This window comes from Dermacentor andersoni, chromosome 4 (genome assembly GCF_023375885.2).
Source record: "Dermacentor andersoni chromosome 4, qqDerAnde1_hic_scaffold, whole genome shotgun sequence".
Classification (NCBI taxonomy): domain Eukaryota; kingdom Metazoa; phylum Arthropoda; class Arachnida; order Ixodida; family Ixodidae; genus Dermacentor; species Dermacentor andersoni.
Window position 1 is genome coordinate 148,552,442 of NC_092817.1, and position 25,456 is coordinate 148,577,897.

Consider the following 25,456-nt stretch of genomic DNA (forward strand, 5'->3'; position numbering starts at 1 on the left):
GGCCCCCTTCGTCACCTTCGGAAACTTGCGTGTGTGGGCGTTTCGCAGACGAGCTGCTCGCGACGTCCATGTCTTCTTGGTCGCTACCCGGCGAGGCTTGAGTGGTATCAGAGACGTCTTTGACGGCGCACGTTGAAGTAGGGGTAACCTGTCGTACAGGTGCCACGCCACTGTTGTCGCTTCCAACACTTTTCGCAATTTCCTCCTCGGACGTTTCAACAGCTGTCGACGTAGGTTGTCTGTCCTTGATTCCCGCAGCCTCCGCCGCGTCCGCCTCGTCCATGATGTGCTCGGTGGGGTCCTCCCGGCTCCTTTGGCTTGCTACGCTTGCGTATGCTTTGCGCACTCGCTATCGTCATGTCCGAACCGCCGACAGAGCTTGCACCGTAGAACGCGGCATTCTCGGCGAATGTGCCCTATTCGCTGACACCGCAGGCAAAGCGGCGGTCTCCCCGGTACCACCAGAAGGGCCGTAATACCAGACACTCGTAGCTGGTGTGGCAGGTCGTCCAATGTCACGCCACCCTTCAGCTGCAGATTAACCGTCCGTGTCGAAGAGCCCTTATCGCCGAGTCCTGGTACACGCCATTGCTCTCTGCAAACGTCCGTCACTTTGCCGTACGGTGCAAGAGGAGCGCGCACGTCTTCATCTTGTATGTGGTAAAGCAGCCAATAGAGCCTTGGGCTGACAGTATGGGTGCTCGGATCTATCACGAGGCAGCGGTGATTCTTCACAGTCACATCAGTTTCGGCGAGCAACTTTTTCATTCCTTCCGCGCTCTTAAAGGTCACCGCCCACACGTGGCTCATCTGAAACGCCCCCAAGGCAACTACCTCGGGGAGCAGTTCCAGACGATCCAATGTATCTCGGAAGTCCTCAGCTCGAAACGGCCTGGCTTTAACGCTGCCGTGAAAAAAAAAAACAGTATTTAAAACAGACGAACCTGAAGGCAGTTGTGGCAAAATAACGTCATAGTCCGTAGAATCCTGTGCATCTGTCCTGTTACCGCGGCCCTGCTGGGCCGCATTCGCCGCTCCAAGGGAGCTCGACATTACACGACCGTACACTACGGTGGCCGGAAGTGGAATCCCACTCGGCCATCCTGACACTGGATATCCCCAATCAGCGCGCGCGCAGTGAGCGGCGCGTACAGCGCAGTATAAAAAAAAAAAGCAAAATATTGTGTCAGAAGTGGGATTCGAACCCACGCCCACATACGTGGACCAGAATTCTCGTGTAACCCGCATTGCTGGGCAAGGTTTCCCTTGAGTCTGGCGCCTTAGACCACTCGGCCATCCTGATACTGCATATCCTAAATCAGCGCGCGCGCAGTGAGCGGCGCGTACAGCGCAGTATAAAAAAACGCAAAATATTGTGTCAGAAGTGGGATTCGAACCAACGCCCACATACGTGGACCAGAATTCTCGTGTAACCCGCATTGCTGGGCAAGGTTTCCCTTGAGTCTGGCGCCTTAGACCACTCGGCCATCCTGACACTGCATATCCTAAATCAGCGCGCGCGCAGTGAGCGGCGCGTACAGCGCAGTATAAAAAAAACGCAAAATATTGTGTCAGAAGTGAGATTCGAACCCACGCCCACATACGTGGACCAGAATTCTCGTGTAACCCGCCTTACAGGGCAAGGTTTCCCTTGAGTCTGGCGCCTTAGACCACTCGGCCATCCTTTTTTTTCTTTATTTCCAATGTGACAAAACAAAACAGAGAAACCAACACAAAAATGTTAAAAGCGCCAACCAGTAGCTTGTTGACGCGACACTGCTAAAAACGTTTTAATGACACTAGGTCATTAAGTACAGGGTACCATGTTGGCTGTTCGTCCTGGGATTGGTACACATCTCGGATATAGGCAATACTTTCAATGAAGTTTTCTCTTACGGATCTTACAATAGGATCTGCATGTCTGACAGCCATTCTTGTTTTCCACATGCTATGCATGCTTAATACCATGAACATGTCATAGGGCACAGCCCCGTCATTGTTAATCTCAAGAAAGTTAATTCCATATGGTGTGAGGGGCAAATCTTTTTTCAGCGTTCTCTGGAGGACGTCCCAATGAAAAATTGAATCTAAACAGTCTAGGAACATATGTGTTACTGTTTCTGGCTTGCGGCATAAAATGCAATCAACTGACCAGGGAAGAAAAAAGCCCTTTTCCTGCAGCCAGGGTTTGACTGGGAGCGTGCCACTGTGGAGTTGAAAAAAGAAAGTTTTCACAGACGACCGAACCGGCATTTTTTTAACTCTCTTTAAGACATCCTTACCCGGACCGGCAGAAAAAATGGCTCGATATAAAGGTACTGGAAGCATCACATCACGGAGATCTTTGCACAATTGTTTCTTTGATACTATAATGAGATAATCAAACGAGAAACGTACTTGAAGAATCTTGAAAGCACTTACAACTTCGCGTAGATACCCGCACAAGCCGCTTCCAGTAACGCCACACGATGACACAATAAACTCAGGGAGAGCATTCTGCAGTCTCACTTGAAGCATTGCTCGCAAAAATGGGTCATGCTGGTCCCGCAAGAAAATAAACCTTGAGACATTCTGCCTCAGAAAAAGATGAGCTAAGCCAAGCCCTCCTGCTTTCAGTGAGTGAAATAAGTTGAGACGACTTGTGCGTTCCCATGTTGAATTCCATACAAACCATGCAAGAATTCTATGCAATTTCTGCGCACAGTTCGTGACATAGCGAGCATCTGCAACACATACCAAATTCGCGCAACAAGGAACGTATTGCAAATAGTTGACCTGGTAAATATGGATAAATTTTTTCCGCCCCATTTCGTAGTTTTCTGGCGCATTTTCTCAGCTTCTTCTCTCCAGTAGTCTGAAGGCTCATCATACCAGTTTAAAGGTGCTCCTAGATATTTTGTAGGAGAGACTGTCCACTGTAAATTTTCAAAGACATTGGGCTTCTCATCCCAGCTACCATGCCAAAAACCGGCGCAAAAACCATGCCCAGTTAACAGCGCTTCCAGACATATTGCAATACGTTCGAGCTTGTTTAACAGTTTCACGAACACTTTCTTTATCCCCACAAAAGACGGCTGCATCATCCGCATACGAGAGAATTTTGACTTCACTGGCCATTAAACGAAAACCGCGTATTTTCTCATTGTGTATAACTTTCAAGCAAAAAGGCTCCAAGTAAATTGCGAAGAGAAGTGACGAAGCCGATCATTCTTGTTTTATGCTTCTACATAAGTTGATATTACCAGAGAGTTGCTTATTCACTAATAAGTTCGTGCTACACCCTTCGTAAGACAGTTTTATGCCTTCTATTATAATGTTTCCAACATTCACGTGCTCTAGAATAGAAAAGAGCACACTGTGCACAACACGGTCGAACGCCTTCTCCATGTCTAGTTGCATCATAGCAACTCTTCCTTCCCAGGCATAGCAACACTCCAGAATACTTCTTGCCACATGTATGTTATTAAGTATCGACCGGCCTCTTATGCCACAAGTTTGGTGTGGGCCTACTATTGATGTCATCACTGATTGCAACCTTCTTGCTAACACCTTCATGAATATTTTATAATCTACATTGGATAAAGTTATGGGGCGATACGACCGTACTGAGAGCAGCTTTACAGGGTCATCGCATTTCGGGATCAGCACTGTATGGGTTTTTCGGAAAGAAGGCGGCATGTATTTTACTTTATAAGCCTCGGCTAGAACACGGTGTAAAATGGCTGCTAGTGCATGCTTAAACGCCTTGTAGAAAGCAGCGCCTAGGCCATCAGGTCCGGGCGCCTTTCCAGGTTTGAGTTCATCAATTGCGGTTTCGATCTCATTCAACGTAATCGGTTTCTCGAGGACTGTCTTGACGTCATCATCTAGCCTCGGCATTAAAGGCAAGTATTCGCTATCAAAGCCAGCTTCTACCGCTCCTTTGCAGCTTAACAACTCTCGGTAGTGTTCGAAGAAGGCACGCTGTATTGTATTACTATCGCTACTACGCACGTTGCCGTATTCAATTTCTTTTATTTCATTTTGCGATACGTATCTTTCCTCTTCGCTCAAAGCGTGTCTTGTGGGCGTTTCCCCGAGCCACAAATGCTCTGAGCGCGCACGTATCACTGACCCCCTATATCTCTTGACATCAATGATTTCAAGCTCATTTTTTATATTCCTTATCTCTGTTGACAAATCTTCTGGCTGTGTGCATTTTATCGACAACAACACGTTAAGCTTATTTCGTAATTCATTTTCTTTTCTTTTTTCATTGTAGCGTAACACAGATGCTCTTTCAATGGCTGTTATTTTAAATTCCTGTTTAAACTCTTCCCACATCGCTATAAACCCCGCAGATTCACTAGCAAGCATCTCTCGTATACGTTCTTTTATAAACGCGAGAAAGGTTGCGTCGTCCAGAAGATTGACGTTGAATTTCCATAAGTACCAATTAAAAGGGCGGTTTTCTTTTCTCTTGCCGAGCGAGAACATTACAAGACTGTGGTCGCTGAACGATACGTGCCTCATGTCATAGCTTCTACACAACGGAACCAGTCTCGCTGATATATAAGCTCGATCTAATCTCGCGTGACTGCCCCGTTGGAAATGCGTAAACACAGTATGCTTTCCACTGCAAAACACCGCACCAACGCCTTCTAATTCACGCTCTCGGGTTGCTGCGAGCAAGAAACCTGCACTTTGATCGCGTACAAGCAAGTTGTTATTCCGGTCGTCAGAAAAACCAACACAATTGAAGTCTCCCAGCAAGATAATATAGCGCTCAGATTTCAAATAGACATCAAGTTTTCCAAAAAAGTCACGGCGTTCTCTTTCATTATTTGGGGCGTATATGCAAATTACCCGCCACTCCGAATCCCAGAGCGAAAAGTCACACACAATCATTCGACCTTCATCACAAACAAATACAGATTGCGGAACAATTTCTAAAGATTTCCGCAACAACAAAACACACCCACCGGAACTGCCGACAGCATGGGAAACGCACGCACTGTACCGCGCTCTAAATGTTTGAACCATTCGGTCGGTGCGCTCTTCACTTTCAATTTTTGTTTCCTGTAGAGCGACTATGTCTAAATCATTTTCTTGCAATAACCGGCTGACCTGGTACTGCCGCCTTTTCGCGCCCAGGCCTCGGACATTCAGCGTGCCAATGCGTAGAGCTATTACAGGTTTTGAAGCCATTTCCTTTTTTTTTTTTAGAAGAAGAAAAACAAGCATACTAATTCAAGCGAACCCATACGTCCTGCCATTTCTCGGATCGCGCACAATTCTTTCCTAGGCAAAAGCGACCGAACTTTACAATTGTACTCTGCAGCCCGTCCCTCACCTCGCATACAGGCATTGCTGGGCGACGCCCTCGTTATTACGGGGGCGCCTTCGGTACCGTCGGACTGGAATCCGGCGGAATGTGAGGCTTTGGCTTGAAAGAAGGGCGGCGGTACGAACTTTCTTTCCTGGGCGGCTCCTGTGCCTTCCCGCGGCCCCCTTCGTCACCTTCGGAAACTTGCGTGTGTGGGCGTTTCGCAGACGAGCTGCTCGCGACGTCCATGTCTTCTTGGTCGCTACCCGGCGAGGCTTGAGTGGTATCAGAGACGTCTTTGACGGCGCACGTTGGCGTAGCGGTAACCTGTCGTACAGGTGCCACGCCACTGTTGTCGCTTCCAATACTTTTCGCAATTTCCTCCTCGGACGTTTCAACAGCTGTCGACGTAGGTTGTCTGTCCTTGATTCCCGCAGCCTCCGCCGCGTCCATGATGTGCTCGGTGGGGTCCTCCCGGCTCCTTTGGCTTGCTACGCTTGCGTATGCTTTAGCGCACTCGCTATCGTCATGTCCGAACCGCCGACAGAGCTTGCACCGTGGAACGCGGCATTCTCGGCGAATGTGCCCTATTCGCTGACACCGCAGGCAAAGCGGCGGTCTCCCCGGTACCACCAGAAGGGCCGTAATACCAGACACTCGTAGCTGGTGTGGCAGGTCGTCCAATGTCACGCCACCCTTCAGCTGCAGATTAACCGTCCGTGTCGAAGAGCCCTTATCGCCGAGTCCTGGTACACGCCATTGCTCTCTGCAAACGTCCGTCACATTGCCGTACGGTGCAAGAGGAGCGCGCACGTCTTCATCTTGTATGTGGTAAAGCAGCCAATAGAGCCTTGGGCTGACAGTATGGGTGCTCGGATCTATCATGAGGCAGCGGTGATTCTTCACAGTCACATCAGTTTCGGCGAGCAACTTTTTCATTCCTTCCGCGCTCTTAAAGGTCACCGCCCACACGTGGCTCATCTGAAACGCCCCCAAGGCAACTACCTCGGGGAGCAGTTCCAGACGATCCAATGTATCTCGGAAGTCCTCAGCTCGAAACGGCCTGGCTTTAACGCTGCCGTGAAAAAAAAAACAGTATTTAAAACAGACGAACCTGAAGGCAGTTGTGGCAAAATAACGTCATAGTCCGTAGAATCCTGTGCATCTGTCCTGTTACCGCGGCCCTGCTGGGCCGCATTCGCCGCTCCAAGGGAGCTCGACATTACACGACCGTACACTACGGTGGCCGGAAGTGGAATCCCACTCGGCCATCCTGACACTGGATATCCCCAATCAGCGCGCGCGCAGTGAGCGGCGCGTAACGCGCGGTATAAAAAAAAACGCAAAATATTGTGTCAGAAGTGGGATTCGAACCCACGCCCACATACGTGGACCAGAATTCTCGTGCAACCCGCATTGCTGGGCAAGGTTTCCCTTGAGTCTGGCGCCTTAGACCACTCAGCCATCTTTTTTTTTTTTTTATTGCCTGTTTTATAACAAATACACGATTCACAGCTATTCTCCGCTGCGATTACAAAACAAAAAAGACAGTTCAATGTGCGGGTGTACCTTGTCGTTTAATTTTGGTTTAAAAAGGCTGAATTTTGCAAGCTGTTCAAATGCTGTTAACCACTCAGGTGGTTCGCTGAGCGCTTTAAACGCTTCGCGAGTGTACAATACATTTTCAGCAAAATATTCTTTGGCCGGTTTTGCGTCAACATCCTCATTACGCACCGCCATTCGTGTTTTCCACACGCTGTGCATGCAGAGTAACATCACCATATCACATGGCACGCCTTCTGTCTCTTCAAACGGTAAAAAACGGATTCCAAAAGGTGTTAAAGGAAATTCTTTTTTTAGTGTCCTTTGTAGAATGTCCCAAAGGAAGACTGAGTCCCTGCACTCCAGAAAAATATGCTCCATTGTCTCCGGTTTCTGACATATCTGGCAATTCACACTCCAGGGTACAAAGATCCCCTTCTCCTGCAGCCATGGCTTGACAGGAAGCGTGCCAGTGTGTAGCATGAAAAAAAAAGTTTTTGTTGTTGCTCTTACAGGCATTTTCTTAACTCTTTTTAAGACATTCTGCTCACGCCCCAGTGCATATACTGCACGGTATATTGGTACTGGACACATCATATTAACTAAATCTCGGTATAATCGCTTTCTTGCGACTGTGTTCAGGTATTCCAAAGAGAAGTGTACTTTTAGAAAACGGAAAGAGCTTATCACTTCAAACAAAAAACCTCGGACAACCACTTGACGTATGTCATACGACGTCACAACATATTCTGGCAGTGCGTCACCTAATCGCGTCTGGATAACGCACCGCAAAAAACAATCGCTTTCGTCGCGCAAGAACATGAAACGCGACACTACTTGTTTCAAAAATAAATGCGACAAACCCAACCCTCCCTTCTGCACAGCGTGAAACAGATTCAGACGACTCGTGCGCTCCCATCCTGATCCCCACACGAACATAGCAAAAACCCTGTGCAACTTTTGTACACACACTCGGGATATACATAAAACTTGCAACATATAAAACACTTTAGCGACAAGAAATAAATTGCAGACAGTGGCTCTCGTGAATATTGACAGATTCTTGCCTCCCCACATCGTTGTTTGTGCTTTAGCCCGCTCAGTTTGTTCAGTCCATTGCGTCGTGGTATCGCGATAGTATTCCAAAGGAACACCAAGATAACTGGTTGGCGTATCTGTGAACGGTACTGTTTCTAACACTGCAGGCCGGCTGTCCCATTCACCGTGCCAGACGCCTAAGCTTTTTGGCCAGCTTATGGCACTCCCCGTTAGACTGCAAAACTTTCTTGCATCCTTGACTGCCTCCCGAATGCTCTCTTGGTCAATGCAAAAAAGTGCGATGTCATCTGCGTAAGCTAGTATTTTTACTTCCTGAGTTAAAAGACGGTAGCCGCGAATGTTTTCGTTTTCTCGTACCTTCAAACAGAAAGGTTCAAGAAAAATCGCAAAAAGTAAGGGCGACAAAGGGCACCCCTGGCGCACACTGGATAATACTGGTATATTTTCGCTGAGTCTTTTATTGATTATAAGGTGAGCGGAACAGTTCTCATAAGCCATGGCTACTCCGTCCTGAATCACTTCGCCTACATTAATGTGTTTTAGCAGGGCAAGAAGTATGCTGTGAGCAACCCTGTCAAAAGCTTTTTCTAGGTCTAACTGAACCATTGCTACACATTCGAGGTTCGCATCACAGCATTCCAATATACTCCTAGCGATGTGAATATTCGACAATATTGTTCTATTCCTAATACCGCATGTTTGGTGTGGGCCTACTATGGATTTAATAACTGACTGCATCCTTTTTCCGAGCACCTTCATGTAGATTTTATAATCCGAATTCGTAAGACTTATGGGCCTGTATCCAGCGACAGATTTCAGCTTTACCGTATCACCACTCGGCCATCCTGACACTGCATATCCCCAATCAGCGCGCCCGCAGTGAGCGGCGCGTAAAGCGCAGTATAAAAAAACGCAAAATATTGTGTCAGAAGTGGGATTCGAACCAACGCCCACATACGTGGACCAGAATTCTCGTGTAACCCGCATTGCTGGGCAAGGTTTCCCTTGAGTCTGGCGCCTTAGACCACTCGGCCATCCTGACACTGCATATCCCCAATCAGCGCGCGCGCAGTGAGCGGCGCGTACAGCGCAGTATAAGAAAACGCAAAATATTGTGTCAGAAGTGGGATTCGAACCCACGCCCACATACGTGGACCAGAATTCTCGTGCAACCCGCATTGCTGGGCAAGGTTTCCCTTGAGTCTGGCGCCTTAGACCACTCGGCCATCCTGACACTGCATATCCCCAATCAGCGCGCGCGCAGTGAGCGGCGCGTACAGCGCAGTATAAAAAAACGCAGAATATTGTGTCAGAAGTGGGATTCGAACCCACGCCCACATACGTGGACCAGAATTCTCGTGTAACCCGCATTGCTGGGCAAGGTTTCCCTTGAGTCTGGCGCCTTAGACCACTCGGCCATCCTGACACTGCATATCCCCAATAAGCGCGCGCGCAGTGAGCGGCGCGTAAAGCGCAGTATAAAAAAACGCAAAATATTGTGTCAGAAGTGGGATTCGAACCCACGCCCACATACGTGGACCAGAATTCTCGTGTAACCCGCATTGCAGGGCAAGGTTTCCCTTGAGTCTGGCGCCTTAGACCACTCGGCCATCCTGACACTGCATATCCCCAATCAGCGCGCGCGCAGTGAGCGGCGCGTACAGCGCAGTATAAGAAAACGCAAATTATTGTGTCAGAAGTGGGATTCGAACCCACGCCCACATACGTGGACCAGAATTCTCGTGCAACCCGCATTGCTGGGCAACGTTTCCCTTGAGTCTGGCGCCTTAGACCACTCGGCCATCCTGACACTGCATATGCCCAATCAGCGCGCGCGCAGTGAGCGGCGCGTACAGCGCAGTATAAAAAAACGCAGAATACTGTGTCAGAAGTGGGATTCGAACCCACGCCCACATACGTGGACCAGAATTCTCGTGCAACCCGCATTGCTGGGCAAGGTTTCCCTTGAGTCTGGCGCCTTAGACCACTCGGCCATCCTGACACTGCATATCCCCAATCAGCGCGCGCGCAGTGAGCGGCGCGTACAGCGCAGTATAAAAAAACGCAGAATATTGTGTCAGAAGTGGGATTCGAACCCACGCCCACATACGTGGACCAGAATTCTCGTGCAACCCGCATTGCTGGGCAAGGTTTCCCTTGAGTCTGGCGCCTTAGACCACTCGGCCATCCTGACACTGCATATCCCCAATCAGCGCGCGCGCAGTGAGCGGCGCGTACAGCGCAGTATAAAAAAACGCAAAATATTGTGTCAGAAGTGGGATTCGAACCCACGCCCACATACGTGGACCAGAATTCTCGTGCGACCCGCATTGCTGGGCAACGTTTCCCTTGAGTCTGGCGCCTTAGACCACTCGGCCATCCTGACACTACATATGCCCAATCAGCGCGCGCGCAGTGAGCGGCGCGTACAGCGCAGTATAAAAAAACGCAGAATACTGTGTCAGAAGTGGGATTCGAACCCACGCCCACATACGTGGACCAGAATTCTCGTGCAACCCGCATTGCTGGGCAAGGTTTCCCTTGAGTCTGGCGCCTTAGACCACTCGGCCATCCTGACTTTTTTTTTTTTTTTTTTTCTTTATTGCCAATCCTCGACATGTCACCACAACACACATTCCTTAAATGATATACACAGAAACGAAAGAAAAAGACAAAAAGGAAATAATGAATACAAAAACGGAACAAGAAACAGTAATATACACATTCGTTGCCGTCCGCTACTGTGGCATGACATTGTCGTATTAAAATTCCTTGAGCGCTGTCAGGGGTTCAACCCTCGGCAGCCACTCAGGAACAGGCTGTTGCAACTTCTGCACTTCTACATATTTTTGCATACATTCTCGAAAGTATAAACGCGCCGGTCGGGCATCCGGGTCACAATGGTAGCCCGCCATTCTTGCGCGCCATAAACAGTGGAGGCCTGTTAGCATGATAAGGTCGTACGGGAATCCTTCGTCATCATTAACTGCCAGAAACCTGATTCCGTGTGGATCTATCGGTAACTCCTTTTTCAAAGTCCTTTGCAACACGTCCCAGAAGAAAACCCCCTCCCAACAGTGGATGAAGACATGATCTATGCTTTCCGGTTTTTTACAAATGAGGCAGTGGGTTCCCCACGGCATGTAGAACCCACGTTGTTCCAGGAAAATTTTAACAGATAAGGTACCGGTATGTAATTTAAAGAAGAAAGATTTCGTGGCTGGTTGAACTGGCATCATCTTCACCCTTTTCAAGACGTCTAGGCCTGGGCCTCCACTGTACACGGCTCTGTACATGGGTACATGCAATACACTATCACACAAATCACGGTATAACTTTTTCCGTTTTGCATTCCACAAATATTCACTTGAAAAACGAACACGCAAAAAAGAAACACTATCAACTATTTCCCGAAAGAACCCACGGACAGATCCTGGCATTATTTCGGTACCTACTACAAACTCGGGAAGTGATCTTGAAAGCCTCATTTGGATCACCGTGCGCAGAAATGGGTCGTTTGTATCTCGAAAGAAGAAGAATCTATTCACCAGTTGACGCAAGAAAAGGTGCGCCAACCCCAGACCACCATCCTTCACGCGTCGGAAGAGATTATCTCGGCTGCATCGCTCCCAGCTCGATGCCCACACGAATACAGCGAACACGCGGTGCAGTTTCTGCACATTAATCCGAGAGCACTGTAGGACCTGCATCACGTACCAGATCTTTGTCACGAGAAACGTGTTGCACGCTGTAGCTCGCGCGAACACGGACAAGTGAACGGCGTTCCATCGGTCGGCTTTTTCTTTTACTTCTTTTGTTCGCTCCTTCCAGTATTCGCTACTGTCCTTGTAGGCATCAAGGGGTGCGCCAAGGTACTTAACTGGCGTCGTGACCCAGGTTACGTTGGAAAAGTGGTCTGGTGTGGACGCCCATTCCCCGTGCCAAAACCCCAAACATTTCTGCCAGTTCACGAAGCTATTAGTGGCATTACCAAACTGTCTGACGATACTCACTGCGTTCAATACACTTTGCGTATCTTTACAACATACAGCCACATCGTCAGCATATGCCAATAACTTCACCTCTGCTGCTTGGAGGCAAAATCCCTTAATGTATTCATTTTCAATGATGGCCTGACATAGCGTTTCTATGTAAACACAAAACAGGAGTGGGCTGAGTGGACAACCCTGGCGAACGGAGCGCTTCACGTTAATGGGGGCCCCCAGCATTTGATTAATTATAAGTCTCGTATAGCAACTCCGGTACGCCATGGTCACCCCCTCAGTGATTATGTGGCCAAAATTAACATGTTGAAGGATGGTGAGCAATATCTCGTGAGAAACACAGTCAAATGCTTTCTCCAAGTCTAGCTGGAGGATCGCAACTGCCTCACACATGGCATCACAACACTCCAGCACACACTTCAACTTATGAATGTTAGTAAAGATGGTTCTTCCGCGAATTCCACACGTCTGGTGTGGGCCGACTACATCCTTAATGACTGACTGCATACGCCGTGCCAACACCTTCATCAATATTTTGTAGTCGCAATTAGTAAGCGCAATGGGTCTGTATGATGAAAGTTGCTTGAGCTTTTCGGTGTCTTCTGTTTTCGGTATTAGTACGGTATGGGACTGGCCAAAGGATGGTGGAAGTATTTTCAGTTCGTATGCTTCGTTGTAAACGGCGGTTAAGATATGAGCTAGGTGGCCTTTAAAAGATTTGTACCAGGCGGCACAAAGACCGTCTGGACCTGGCGACTTGCCAGGATTCAGGTCTTCGATGGCCTTCATCACTTCATGTTCTGTTAATGGTCGTTCTAAGGTTTCTTTAACTTCAGACGACAGCTGTGGCATTCGTTGCAAAAATAAATTATTGAAATCGTGCATGTTGACAGGCCTGAATGCAAAAAGTTTTTTGTAATGCTCAAGGAACGCATGCCCTATGTTATTGTTATCGGTTAATACCACCCCTTCATATTCAATGGCCTCAATCTGCTTACGTCTGGAATGTTTTTTTTCTAGTCCCATCGCTCTTTTCGTTGGCGTTTCCCCGCATGTTAGTCTTTCTGCTCTAGCACGCACGAGTGCGCCTCGATAGCGTTCTTCGTCGAACACTTCGAGCTTTTTCTTAACAGCGCGCATATCGTCTTGATAAGCGCCCGGTTGCTTGCATTCCAGCGTCGCCAATTTTGCCAGCAATGTTTTTAAATCCTTTTCACTGGCCTTTTCTTCATAACGCAGTACGCTACTTCTTTCAATTGCTTTCATTTTGATGGTTTGCTTCAACAACTCCCATTCCTCGCCAAACTTTATAGAACTATCCGTTGCAAAAGAATTCAGAGCAGCCACTACCTTTTCATTAAAAGTTTCATCTCGTAGCAGCTCAGAATTCATTTTCCACAGTTCCCAAACGAATTTGTTTCGTTCTTTCTTGCTGCCTACCCTGCATTTTACCAGGCAGTGATCCGAGAATGATATGGCCGTAACTGCATAGCACTGGCATTTTTCCACCAAATCGTATGATAGATAGATCCGGTCTAATCGTGCGTGACTTGTGCCCTGAAAGTGAGTGTACATCACGTCTCGATCAGCCCGAAAACACTCAGCGACATCTTCTAATTCGAACTCATGTATAATTTGTGCGAGGATATCGCTGCTTTTGTCATAAACTACGCGTCGCGTAGACCTATCCTCAGCATTCAATACGCAGTTGAAATCCCCTACACAGGCTATTGTTTTTTGCACAGAGAAGTGATGCTTTAGGTTCAAAAAGAAAGTTGCCCTCTCTTGCACTGTATTAGGTGCATAAATGCACAACACGCGCCATTTGACATCGCAATAACTGAAATCACAAACGACAAGTCGACCGGAAGTGCACGAGAAGTAACCGTCAATAACCAGTCCTGGAAGCTTCCTCACGAACAATACACATCCCGCCGAAGTCCCTAAGGCGTGGCTCACTACCGTATAGTAGTTGTACGTGAACCTTTGCACCATGCTCCCGGTCTCCTCCTCGCCGTCTACCTTGGTTTCTTGCACGGCTAAAACGTCGAGGTCGTGGTCCACTAGTAGTCTGTAAACCTGACTCTGTTTCTTTTTGGCGGCCAGACCTCGAACGTTTAGCGTGCCGAGGCTAAGCGACGGGTTGGTAGCCATTACTGATTTAAACGGGAGGGGAGAAGGCCCGGAGCATGGTGCTCACCTTAACGTCTAGCTGACCGCTAGACGCCTCCGTGGCCATCCGGTGGCCGTCGTCCGAGTTCGTCTTTGGTCGGCTTCGGGGTGAGCCTGCGGTCAGCCTCCAAGTTCGGCTTAGGCTTGATGGTGGAGCGCCTTCCGGGTAGCGTCTTAGCGGGTGGTGGCTCGGAGTCACCGCCGGCCTTTCCGTCGACTTTCTCCTCGTGCTGCAGGGATCTCTTGACCGGTGCCGAGACGGATTCGACGCGGGCGCTAGCATGGGTCGCGTTGTCGTCCGCCTCTGCCTGCGTTGCATCCGTAGCTCGCTGGTGGCTCTCATTTTCTTGCGGGGCCGTCTGCACGCTCTCGACTGTAGCTGCTGGTTCCTTAGGGGGAGGGATATTATTCCTTCCTGCTTCGGCCTGCTTGGTCGTCGCGCTCGTTTCTGCCGCCACGTTGCTGTTTCCAGCACCCTTGGCCGCTTCCTCCGCCTCGGTCACGTCCATCATATGTTCTGATGCCGACGGCTCGCTCTGCGCCGAGCCCGCGGCTACTGCGTAAGAGCGTACACAGTCCGCGTCGTTGTGTCCAAAAAGCCTGCACCGGGAACAACGGGGAACCTTGCATTCTCGTCGAACGTGGCCAGAGCCCCGGCAGCGTAGGCACTGCATGGGGCGACCTGGGGCTACCACCAGCGCAAGCTCGCCGGCGACGCGGATCTGGTGGGGCAGGTCGTCAACTTTCATTCCGGCTTTCAGCTGCAGCAGCACTGCTCGGGTCGTCGAGCCCTTGTCGGAAACGCCATCCACTCGCCAGCGCTCCCGGGTCACTTCCGTCACTTTGCCGAAGGAGGCCAGCGCGGTCTTGACGTCTTCGTCGTCCACCCCATGCAGAAGCCAGTGGATACGAAGCTTCACCTGTTGTTCCTTGGGGTCGATGACCAGGCAGCGACGCCCCTTCACCTGTAGCTCCTTCAGGGCAGCCAGCTTTTCGGCAGCCTCGGCTGTCTTCATCGTCACCGCCCATACATGGTTGATTTGGTATGCTCCAAGGGCGACGACGCCAGAGAGCATACCAACAGCTTGAAGCGCGTCCCGGAAATCTTCCACACGGAACGGGCGAACACGAGCGTCGCCGTGCAAAAAAACTGTATTTAAAACAATGCGTCCTGTAGGTAGCCGAGGCAAAATAATCTGGAAATCCTTATCTTCCTCCGTCGAAAGCCTGTTGCCGCGGCTAACAGCCGCATATGCCGCTCCATTGGAGCCCATGATCCTACGATCCGTTTAGCTCGGGAGCCGGAAGCAGAATGCTCGGCCATCCTGACACTGCATATCCCCAATCAGCGCGCGCGCAGTGAGCGGCGCGTACAGCGCAGTATAAAAAAAACGCAGAATATTGTGTCAGAAGTGGGATTCGAACCCACGCCCACATACGTGGACCAGAATTCTCGTGCAAACCCGCATTGCTGGGCAAGGTTTCCCTTGAGTCTGGCGCCTTAGACCACTCGGCCATCCTGACACTGCATATGCCCAATCAGCGCGCGCGCAGTGAGCGGCGCGTACAGCGCAGTATAAAAAAACGCAGAATATTGTGTCAGAAGTGGGATTCGAACCCACGCCCACATACGTGGACCAGAATTCTCGTGCAACCCGCATTGCTGGGCAAGGTTTCCCTTGAGTCTGGCGCCTTAGACCACTCGGCCATCCGGACTTTTTTTTTTCTTTATTGCCTGTTTTCTTTTACAGGTCGTGGAAACAGAGAAACATGAATGATAAAAGGAAACATTTGGACCAAGTCTTGATCCGGTGTGTTCACTTAAAATTTCTTCAAGTTACACAATTTTTCCAAGAGAGGTAGCCAGTCAGGAGGCTCTGGTTGCGCTTTATACAGTTCGCGTATATAATCCATGTTTACAATGAAATTTTCCCTGACAGGACGTGCGTGAAGGTCGGCATTGCGGACCGCCATTCTAGTCTGCCAGATGCTGTGAAGTGCTATCAGCATGAACATGTCGTACGGGACGCCGTCTTCATTGTCCACACTCGGAAAACGAATGCCATAACTCGTGATGGGTAGGTCCTTTTTCAATGTGCGCTGCAGAATGTCCCAATGGAAAACGGCGTCCCAGCAGTAAAGAAAAACGTGTTCTACCGTTTCGGGCGTCTTACAAAGTAGACAGTTTGTCGTCCATGGAACGTAGAGTCCCTTATCAGCTAACCATTGCTTTACTGGGAGCGTCCCAGAATGAAGTTTGAAGAAGAAAGTTTTTGTTCCCGGTTTTACGTTCGTCTTTTTAACCCTTCTTAGCACGTCCTGTCCGGGTCCGACATTGAATAAAGTTCTGTACCGCGGTGTTGGCAACAAACAGTCGACAAGGTCTTTGTAAAGTGTTTTCCGTTTTACAGAGGACAAATACTCTAGCGAAAAGCGCACTTTCAGAAATTGAAAAGAATGCACTACTTCACGCAAGAATCCAGTCACATAATGGTACATATTGTCATTCGATGACACAACAAATTCTGGAACGTGTGAACACAGCCTTAATTTTATCACAGTTTGTAAAAAGCCATTTCTTTGGTCACGGAGAAAAATAAAACGAGACACAACTTGCCTAACAAATAAATGACACAAACCCAATCCACCGTTTCGGACCGGTAAGAATAAATTTGAGCGACTTGTTCGTTCCCAGGTCGATCTCCACAGAAACACGGCGAAAATCCTGTGAAATTTCTGCACATTCACCCGCGACATACAAAGGACTTGGAACACATACCATATTTTGGCTATTAAAAACAGGTTGTATACATACGCCCGTGCAAAAATAGAGAGCTCCCGCCCACCCCAGGCGTTTGTTTTTTGCCTGATTGTTTCTGCTCGTCCTTCCAGTACTCGTTGTTGTCACGATAAACCTCGAGTGGCACCCCTAGGTGGGCGGGTTTCCCATCTTACATTTACGTATACATCAGGCTTCATATCCCAATTGCCATACCAAAACGCAGTTGTTTTATCCCAGTTAATCATGCTACCTGTCATGGAACAAAATTGTTTGGCTGTATGAACAACTTCACATATACTCTGCCTATCTTGACAGAGTACGGCCACATCGTCAGCATATGCAAGAATCTTTACTTCAGTACTCTGTAATCTAAATCCGTGCACGTTTGAATTTTGGATAATTGATAAGCAAAAGGGTTCTAGGTATATGGCAAAAAGTAAGGCTGAGGCCGGGCATCCTTGTCTGATGGAACTGAGTATGTCAATTTCTTCACTTAGCGTCCTATTAACTACCAGGCGTGTTACACACTGCGAGTACGCCATCTTTAATCCATCGATAAACACGGTTCCAACTTGCACATGTTCTAACACGTTGAACAACACTTCATGGGAGACACGGTCAAAAGCTTTTGGTAAATCTAACTGCATCATTGCTATTCGGTCTCCAAAGTCATCGCAAATCCCTAAGACACTTCTTACTACGTGTATATTTGTCGTAATGCTACGACTTCTTATGCCACATGTCTGGTGCGGTCCTACAATGTTTTGAACGACATTCTGCATTCTTTTGGCCAAAACCTTCATGAAAATTTTGTAATCTGTATTCAAGAGGCTAATGGGGCGATATGACGTCACAGACTGAAGTTTGATGTCATTGTTCGATTTGGGGATTAAAACAGTGTGCGCTTCAGTGAAAGACCGTGGTAGCTTCTTTTTATACCCCTCTTCGATAACTTGGAACAGCGCGCTGGCAATCTCTTCTTTAAACATTTTATAGAATTCTGCTCCGATTCCATCTGGGCCAGGTGTCTTTCCAGTGCTTAAGTCATCAATAGCTTTTTTAATCTCCTCTATACTGATAGGGGCCTCCAAACTTTTTTTAGTTTCGTCGTCAAACTTGGGCACTAAAGAAAGGAAATCTTCACTAAATCCATTCCCCATCGGAATACGTTTTCCAAGCAAATCGCGATAGTGTTCAAGAAACGCGTTCATTATCTGACTTTTTTCTTTCGTCAGTCTGCCATTGTACATTATTTCCTTAACTTCTTTTCTTTGTGCATATTGCTTTTCATCACTTAGTGCCCGCTTTGTCGGTGTTTCGCCCATCCAAAGCTTTTCTGTTCTTGACCTAATAATAGCACCTCTGTACTTTTCTTTATCTAAAAGTTCCAGCTTGTTTTTGATATTTTTGATTTCTTTAGTGAAAGAGCCCGGTTTCACACTCTCTTCCTTTAATAGTGCTTGCAGTTGCGACTGCAATTTCTTCTCGTCTTGTTTCTTCTCAAAATTAAGGATAGTCGTACGTTCTATAGCACTCAATTTAACATCTTGTTTAAAAACTTCCCACCTCGTTTCCCAGTCGTCTTTTCCAACTTCATACAGCATCGTTAACGCTTCATTTACTTTTCTAGAAAAAATTTTATCTTTCATGATGCTGTTATTTAATTTCCAGAGGTGCCAGTTGAACTTAGGCATTCTTTCCTTTGTCCCAAGCGTGAATTTTACCAAACAGTGGTCGCTAAAAGACACTGGTATAACAACGTATTCGTCACAACACATCACAAGGTCAAGTGGGATGTAGGCTCTATCCAAACGTGCGTGGCTTTGGCCCTGAAAATGCGTGAACTCAACCCTGCCATTAGACATGCAGAGGGCCACATCTTCTAGTCCATTCTCAGCAATCAATTCCGTCAAAAACAGTGCGCTTTGATCGTGCAAATTTACACGTTTGGAGCGGTCCTCAATCGCGCACACACAGTTGAAGTCACCAATTAATATCACATATCTACTACAATCAATGAAACCACCAATCTCTTCAAAGAATGCTTTTTTTTCGTTGTCACGATTTGGGGCGTACAAGCAAATCACGCGCCATTCAAAATTCATTAACGAAAAATCACAAACAACGAAGCGTCCGCTCTCACTGCTTCTTATACTTGTCTCAACTGCGCCCATCGATCTTTTTATAAAAATTGCACACCCTCCCGATAAGCCATCGGCATGTGACACACAGACATTATACGTTGTGTTGAAAGGCGCAACCATTCGCTCAGTTTCGTCCTCCCTGTGTACTTTTGTTTCTTGCACGGCGATCACGTCTAAATCATGTTCCGCAAATAGCCTACTTAATTGGTATTGGCGCCTTTTAGACAAAAGCCCGCGCGCATTTAGAGTGGCGAAACGAACTGCTCTCTCAAGTCTAACAGCCATCTTTATCTTAAAAAAGGATGCGCTCACCAAACAGTCTGTGCCCCGATATTGGGGTACACCCTCGGTGCGTTAGCCGTGTTGTCAAGTGGGCAGCTTAGCCGCCCTCTTCTCCCCCTCCGGGACGTTTGGCTTTGGGGTGGGCCGCAGCCGGCGACTGGTGAACGCTTTTGTCGGCGGTTCACTGCTGTTGGCGTCCTTTGTCTCTGCACCGGCGTCGTCTCGTGGTCTCTTTCCCAGCGCACTGCTGTCTTCTGCTTCACGGCAATCCATGGCGTCCACTTCGGCACTCTTGTGGTGGACTCCCGCTGTCTCTTTATTTTCACTTGTGTTGTTGGCACCACCCTCGATGAATTCGGAGCCCTGTATTTTGGCTTTTGCGTCTGCTGCAATTTCTACCTGTACAGTGGCTGTCAAATTTTCCGCGGTAGTATTTTCCGATTGCTTACTTCCTTTGGTGCTGGTGCCTTGTACTCCCGATGTTGTTGCAGAATTCAGACATTCTTCTGCTTCCGCTCCGTCCATGGTGAGCTCGGATTTCTCCGTGCTCACCGTGGCCATGGCAGCTGCCGCATACGTCCTCGAGCAGTTTTCTATGGCGTGTCCAAAGCGTTTGCAGACGTTGCACCGCGGCACGCGGCAGTCCTTTCTTATGTGGCCAATCTGTTGGCAGCGCAAGCACCTTGGCGCTCTTCCAGGCGCTACGACAAGGGCTAGCTCACCTCCGACGCGCAGCTGATGTGGTATATCATCCAACGTAACGTCCGCCTTCAGCCGCACCACAACTGTGCGTGTCATGGTGTTCTGTAGGCTGTAGCCGTCAAGGCGCCATTTATCCAGTCCTATTTCCAAGACGGTTCCGTAGGGGTGCAGGGCGTTTCGCACGTCTTCGTCGCGTACATGGTAGAGCAGCCAGTGAAGCTTCAGACGGACATCGCGGTGACTTGGATCAATTACGATACATCTCCGACCCTTGACCGTCAATTCCGGTTCGGCCAAAAACTTCTTTGCGCCTTCAGCAGTCTTGCAGGTAACCGCCCACACATGATTCATTTGATAGGCGCCGAGCGCAAGAACCTCGGTGGGCGGAACACGTTGAAACAGTGGCTCACGAAAATCTTCCGCGCGATATGGTCTACCTTTCACATCAGCATGTAGAAAAACGGTATTTTGAACAACGTACCCAGTTGGCAGTGGGGGCAAAATGATTGCATAATCCTGCGACATTTCATTCCTGGTACCGCGGCTATGGTGGGCCGCTAGATCCGCTCCGACGGAGCTCATGTCAGCCACGTCCGTACACTACGGTGGCCGGAAGTCAACTCACTCGGCCATCCTGACACTGCATAACCCCAATCAGCGCGCGCGCAGTGAGCGGCGCGTACAGCGCAGTATAAAAAAAACGCAAAATATTGTGTCAGAAGTGGGATTCGAACCCACGCCCACATACGTGGACCAGAATTCTCGTGAAACCCGCATTGCTGGGCAAGGTTTCCCTTGAGTCTGGCGCCTTAGACCACTCGGCCATCCCTTTTTTTTCTTTATTGCCGGTAATCAGCAGTACATCGGAAGGACAATTAACCTAAGGAACATATATACACAGACAGATGAACTTCTCATTCGTTAACAAAAATTAATAAGTAAAAGCCGCCTTTTATATGTGAGCTGGCGTTGTTTAAAATTCTTTAAGATTAGCCAGGGGTTCTATCCTGGCAATCCAAGGCGGTGGGCACTCATGTGTAGCAAGCACATCAAGAAAACGTGTTATTTGTTCTCGAAAGAAAACACGGGCTGGTCTCGCATCGGCATCGCAATAGAAGCCAGCCATGCGGGCTCGCCATATACAGTAGAGGCCAGTTAACATTATCTGATCGAAAGGTGTTCCGTCCTCGTCATCTATCGGTAGATACCTTATGCCATGTGGATCAAGAGGAAATTCTTTCTTTATTGTTCGCTGTAGAACATCCCAAAAGAAAACCCCCGCCCAACAGTGTAAAAAAACGTGGTCTATTGTTTCTGGTTGTTTGCATATGAAGCAATCTGAGCCCCATGGCATGTAAAAGCCCCTTTCTTCTAAAAACGTTGCAACTGATAGTGTTCCTGTGTGTAGCTTGAAAAAGAAAGTTTTCATACCAGGCGGTACCTGCATTTTTTTAACACGTTTCAAAACATTCTGGCCTGGGCCTCGACTGTACATAGTTCGGTACCGAGGTGGGGGAAAAAGGCTGTCCAATAGATCATTGCGCAGCCTTTTTCTTGTGACCGTAAACAAATATTCTTTGGAAAACCGTACAGCAAGGAAACGAACACTCAGCACAATTTCCTTATAGAATCCGAACACTGCCACCGGTACACTTTCAGAGCTTATAATAAACTCGGGTAACAAATGCGCAAGTCTAACTTTGCAAACCGATTGAAGAAATGAATTATCATTGTTCCTGAAGAAAAAGAACCGTCCGACTAATTGCCTCACAAACAGGTGGGCCAGCCCTAGCCCTCCATCTTTCACCCGTCTGAAAAGATTGTTGCGGCTGCATCTCTCCCATCCAGAACCCCACACAAACACGGCAAAAACTCTGTGCAATTTCTGTACATTGGCTCTGTTACAAAAAATGAATTGCATAACGTACCATAGCTTAGCTACGAAAAACAAGTTGCACACTGTAGCCCTGGCAAATACTGAAAGGTGTTTGGCTCTCCACGCCTCAGCCTTCTCTTTAACCCTTTTAAGCTCGCACTGCCAGTATTCGTCGCTCTGTTTATAAGCTTCAAGTGGTACACCCAGGTATTTTACTGGCGTTGTCGACCACGTGACATTCGCAAAGATAGCGGGGGTCTTAGGCCACTCCCCATGCCAAATACCGTGGCACTTGCTCCAGTTTACTCTACTTCCAGTGATTTCGCCAAATTTTTTAACAACATTTATCGTTTGCAAAACGCTCTCCTTGTCATTGCAACACACGGCTACGTCATCAGCATAGGCCAGAAGTTTAACTTCTGATGCTTGCATTGTAAACCCATGAATACATTTGTTCTCAATCACTGCCAAACACAGAGTCTCTAGATAAATACAGAACAGGAGTGGGCTGGCTGGGCAGCCCTGACGCACGGAACGTTGAATGCTGATGGGGGCCCCCAGTGACTTGTTAATTATAAGCTTAGTACTTCCGTTCCGGTACGTCATGGCCACCCCGTCAGTAATTATGGACCCGACATTTATATGTTTTAGAATGGCAATTAAAATAACATGAGCAACACAGTCAAAAGCTTTCTCCAAATCAAGTTGGAGAATAGCAACTCGCGACCTTAAGGCGTCACAACATTCCAGAATTGATCTCATTATGTGTATGTTTGTGCTAATAGTACGTCCCTTGATGCCGCATGTTTGGTGACTACCTACTATGGTTTCCATTACTGATTGTAACCTGCAAGCGATGATCTTCATGAATACTTTGTAATCATTGTTGGTAAGTGATATTGGTCTGTACGACGTTACATATCTTAGTTTCGTAGGCTCGTCGGTCTTAGGGATGAGCACGGTGTGTGCTTCCCCGAAAGAATATGGCAATGCGTTTACTTCATACGCTTCGTTAAAGACGTCAGCGAGAAGAGGCGACAAGTCTGATTTAAACTGTTTATAAAAAGCGGCGCAAAGGCCATCCGGACCCGGCGATTTTCCAGTTTTTAAATCATCAATTGCCTTTTCCACTTCACGTGCTGATATCGGTGCCTCTAGTCTGTTCTTCGTGTCGTCGTTGAGTTGCGGCATGCGTCCCAAAAACGTGGCTCTAAAGGCATCTACGTCAACAGGACTCGATGCAAAAAGCTGTTGAAAGTGCTGGAAAAACACTTGCGCTATGTCCTCACAGTCGGTTATTTCGTGATCATCTACTTCAAGTACATCTACGTGGTTACGCCGTGCGTGCCTCTTTTCAAGACCGAGCGCACGTTTAGTTGGAGCCTCATCTGCTGTCAAAGCCTCTGCCCTTGCGCGTATAATCGCTCCCCGATATCGCTCTTCATCGCATATCTCCAATTTCGATTTGATGCTACGCAAATCGTCTTTGTATGCGCCCGGTTGGCTGCACTCTAAGGCCGTTAACTTTTCCAACACCATCCTTAGATCTTTCTCTTTAACTCTTTCTTCGTACTTTATTTTGCAGGAGCGATCCATGGCGGCTAGTTTAATTCGTTGTTTAAAATTTTCCCACTTTTCGGTGACTCGCAACACGTTATTTCCCACTTCTTTCAAATATTCCTGTACTTTGCTTAGAAAAAGCTCGTCAGTTAACAATTTGGAATTCATTTTCCACAACTCCCACGTGAAAGTGTGGTGTTTTGCTTTGCGTCCAACATACATCTTGACCAAACAGTGATCAGTGAATGAAAGAGGCGTGACACCGTAGCTGTTACACAGGGGTATTACGTCTAGTGACACGTACATTCTGTCTAGACGCGCGTGACTATTGCCCTGGAAGTGTGTGTAATGAACCTCGCGTGTTCCAACCAGACAGTCAGCCACGTCGTCTAGGTCGAAATCGGTTAATAATTCAGCGAGGACATGGCAGCTTTTGTCATTTGTTCTTCGGCCTGTTCTGTCCCGATCTCGGAGTACACAATTAAAATCTCCCAGAATTATCACTTTTTTGTTCATGCAAATGTGCGTCCTTAAGGATGAAAAAAACAGAGTGCGCTCTTCACAAACATTAGGTGCATAAACACACACAACACGCCACGAATCATTACCAACATTAAAGTCAACGTACACTAACCTGCCTGAAGGGCATGAAAAATAATTTTCGATAGATAAGCCGGGAAGTTTCCTAATAAATAAAATAACACCCGCCGACGCACCTTTAGCATGGCTCACTACCGCGTAGTATAAAGACGTAAACCTTAGCACCATGCCCCGGGTCTCCTCCTCTCCTTCAACCTTTGTCTCTTGCACGGCCAGAACGTCGAGGTCTTGGTCCACCATCATCCGGTACACTTGGCTTTGTTTACGCTTGGCGGCCAGACCTCTTACGTTTAGCGTGCCTAAGCTAAGCGTTGGGTTGGTTGCCATTGCTAATACGAGAAAGTTAGAGAGGCCCGGAGCACTGTGCTCACCACAACGTCTAGCCAGCGGCTAGACGCCTGCGGGACCGTCCGGTGGTCTGGTGTGGTCCGCGGACGGCTGTGGCTTGTCGCCGGCTTTCCTATCCCGATGAATGTTTGGAGAGGGCTTGAAGCTGCTCCTTCTCGTCAAAGTTGTCTTTGCAGGTGGCCCGTCGGCATGGTTCTTTGCAGCTGTTTTCCCATCGGTAGCGTCTAGCGGCCTCTTAAAGGTAGCGTTGCCGCTCGTATCCATAGGGTCACTGGTTGGGGGCGGATCCCCACCTTCTGTCTCGCATGCGGCTTCATCAACTACAAGGCAGTTTTCCTTGCTTTTCGCCCGCTCTTCTGCAGGACCCGTTGACGTCCCATCTTTCTTTTCGAGGGTAACAAATACATCTGTATCTTTCGCTGCCTTCGATGTCGCCTCTGCATTGCTGGCGCTCTCCTTGTCACCAGCCCCCTTGGCAGCGTCCTCGGCTTCAGCAGCATCCATCCTCATCTGCGCGACGACCTCGTTCGCTGGTGGCCCCACAGCTGCAGCGTACGTGCGCACACACTGATCTTCAGAGTGTCCAAAGCTGCGACACCGAGCGCAACGCGGTACCTTGCACTCGCGACCGACGTGTCCGACACCCTTGCATCGTAGGCACTGCATCGGCCGTCCAGGCGCTACGACAAGGGCCAGTTCACCGGCAACTCGGATTTGGTGCGGGAGGTCATCGACTTTCATCCCGCTCTTCAACTTCAACAGAACGGTCCGCGACGTTGAGTCCTTGTCGCCTACGCCTCTGACACGCCATCGTTCTCTCGTCACTTCCACGACCTTGCCAAAGGCCGCTAGCGCTGCCTTTATATCTTCGTCCGCCACCCAATAAAGCAGCCAATGAAGGCGGAGGCGTACCTGTTGGTCTTGAGGGTCGACGATAACGCAACGACGCCCCTTCACGTTGAGCTCTTTCAACGCCAGCATCCTTTTCGTTGCCTCGTCACTCGAGAAGGTGACTGCCCATACGTGATTGATCTGGTAGGCTCCAAGGGCCATGACCTCCTGCAGCAGTCCAGTCGGGAT

The 25,456-nt window shown here is 48.5% G+C and overlaps 13 non-coding genes across 13 annotated transcripts; all 13 read right to left on the reverse strand.

The window, feature by feature from the left end:
- Positions 1 to 1,184: 1,184 nt before the first annotated feature.
- On the reverse strand, positions 1,185 to 1,303 carry TRNAL-CAA (transfer RNA leucine (anticodon CAA)). Its single transcript has 2 exons — positions 1,266 to 1,303; positions 1,185 to 1,230 (listed from the first exon to the last, which is right to left on the reverse strand). It is a non-coding gene; the product is annotated as a tRNA-Leu (tRNA).
- Positions 1,304 to 1,376: 73 nt separating this feature from the next.
- TRNAL-CAA (transfer RNA leucine (anticodon CAA)) lies at positions 1,377 to 1,495 on the reverse strand. Its single transcript has 2 exons — positions 1,458 to 1,495; positions 1,377 to 1,422 (listed from the first exon to the last, which is right to left on the reverse strand). It is a non-coding gene; the product is annotated as a tRNA-Leu (tRNA).
- Positions 1,496 to 8,829: 7,334 nt separating this feature from the next.
- TRNAL-CAA (transfer RNA leucine (anticodon CAA)) lies at positions 8,830 to 8,948 on the reverse strand. Its single transcript has 2 exons — positions 8,911 to 8,948; positions 8,830 to 8,875 (listed from the first exon to the last, which is right to left on the reverse strand). It is a non-coding gene; the product is annotated as a tRNA-Leu (tRNA).
- Positions 8,949 to 9,021: 73 nt separating this feature from the next.
- TRNAL-CAA (transfer RNA leucine (anticodon CAA)) lies at positions 9,022 to 9,140 on the reverse strand. The gene is made up of 2 exons: positions 9,103 to 9,140; positions 9,022 to 9,067 (listed from the first exon to the last, which is right to left on the reverse strand). It is a non-coding gene; the product is annotated as a tRNA-Leu (tRNA).
- Positions 9,141 to 9,213: 73 nt separating this feature from the next.
- TRNAL-CAA (transfer RNA leucine (anticodon CAA)) lies at positions 9,214 to 9,332 on the reverse strand. The gene is made up of 2 exons: positions 9,295 to 9,332; positions 9,214 to 9,259 (listed from the first exon to the last, which is right to left on the reverse strand). It is a non-coding gene; the product is annotated as a tRNA-Leu (tRNA).
- A 73-nt stretch (positions 9,333 to 9,405) lies between these two features.
- On the reverse strand, positions 9,406 to 9,524 carry TRNAL-CAA (transfer RNA leucine (anticodon CAA)). Its single transcript has 2 exons — positions 9,487 to 9,524; positions 9,406 to 9,451 (listed from the first exon to the last, which is right to left on the reverse strand). It is a non-coding gene; the product is annotated as a tRNA-Leu (tRNA).
- A 73-nt stretch (positions 9,525 to 9,597) lies between these two features.
- TRNAL-CAA (transfer RNA leucine (anticodon CAA)) lies at positions 9,598 to 9,716 on the reverse strand. Its single transcript has 2 exons — positions 9,679 to 9,716; positions 9,598 to 9,643 (listed from the first exon to the last, which is right to left on the reverse strand). It is a non-coding gene; the product is annotated as a tRNA-Leu (tRNA).
- Positions 9,717 to 9,789: 73 nt separating this feature from the next.
- Positions 9,790 to 9,908, reverse strand: TRNAL-CAA (transfer RNA leucine (anticodon CAA)). Its single transcript has 2 exons — positions 9,871 to 9,908; positions 9,790 to 9,835 (listed from the first exon to the last, which is right to left on the reverse strand). It is a non-coding gene; the product is annotated as a tRNA-Leu (tRNA).
- A 73-nt stretch (positions 9,909 to 9,981) lies between these two features.
- On the reverse strand, positions 9,982 to 10,100 carry TRNAL-CAA (transfer RNA leucine (anticodon CAA)). Its single transcript has 2 exons — positions 10,063 to 10,100; positions 9,982 to 10,027 (listed from the first exon to the last, which is right to left on the reverse strand). It is a non-coding gene; the product is annotated as a tRNA-Leu (tRNA).
- Positions 10,101 to 10,173: 73 nt separating this feature from the next.
- Positions 10,174 to 10,292, reverse strand: TRNAL-CAA (transfer RNA leucine (anticodon CAA)). The gene is made up of 2 exons: positions 10,255 to 10,292; positions 10,174 to 10,219 (listed from the first exon to the last, which is right to left on the reverse strand). It is a non-coding gene; the product is annotated as a tRNA-Leu (tRNA).
- Positions 10,293 to 10,365: 73 nt separating this feature from the next.
- TRNAL-CAA (transfer RNA leucine (anticodon CAA)) lies at positions 10,366 to 10,484 on the reverse strand. The gene is made up of 2 exons: positions 10,447 to 10,484; positions 10,366 to 10,411 (listed from the first exon to the last, which is right to left on the reverse strand). It is a non-coding gene; the product is annotated as a tRNA-Leu (tRNA).
- Positions 10,485 to 15,486: 5,002 nt separating this feature from the next.
- Positions 15,487 to 15,606, reverse strand: TRNAL-CAA (transfer RNA leucine (anticodon CAA)). The gene is made up of 2 exons: positions 15,569 to 15,606; positions 15,487 to 15,532 (listed from the first exon to the last, which is right to left on the reverse strand). It is a non-coding gene; the product is annotated as a tRNA-Leu (tRNA).
- Positions 15,607 to 15,679: 73 nt separating this feature from the next.
- On the reverse strand, positions 15,680 to 15,798 carry TRNAL-CAA (transfer RNA leucine (anticodon CAA)). The gene is made up of 2 exons: positions 15,761 to 15,798; positions 15,680 to 15,725 (listed from the first exon to the last, which is right to left on the reverse strand). It is a non-coding gene; the product is annotated as a tRNA-Leu (tRNA).
- Positions 15,799 to 25,456: the final 9,658 nt, after the last annotated feature.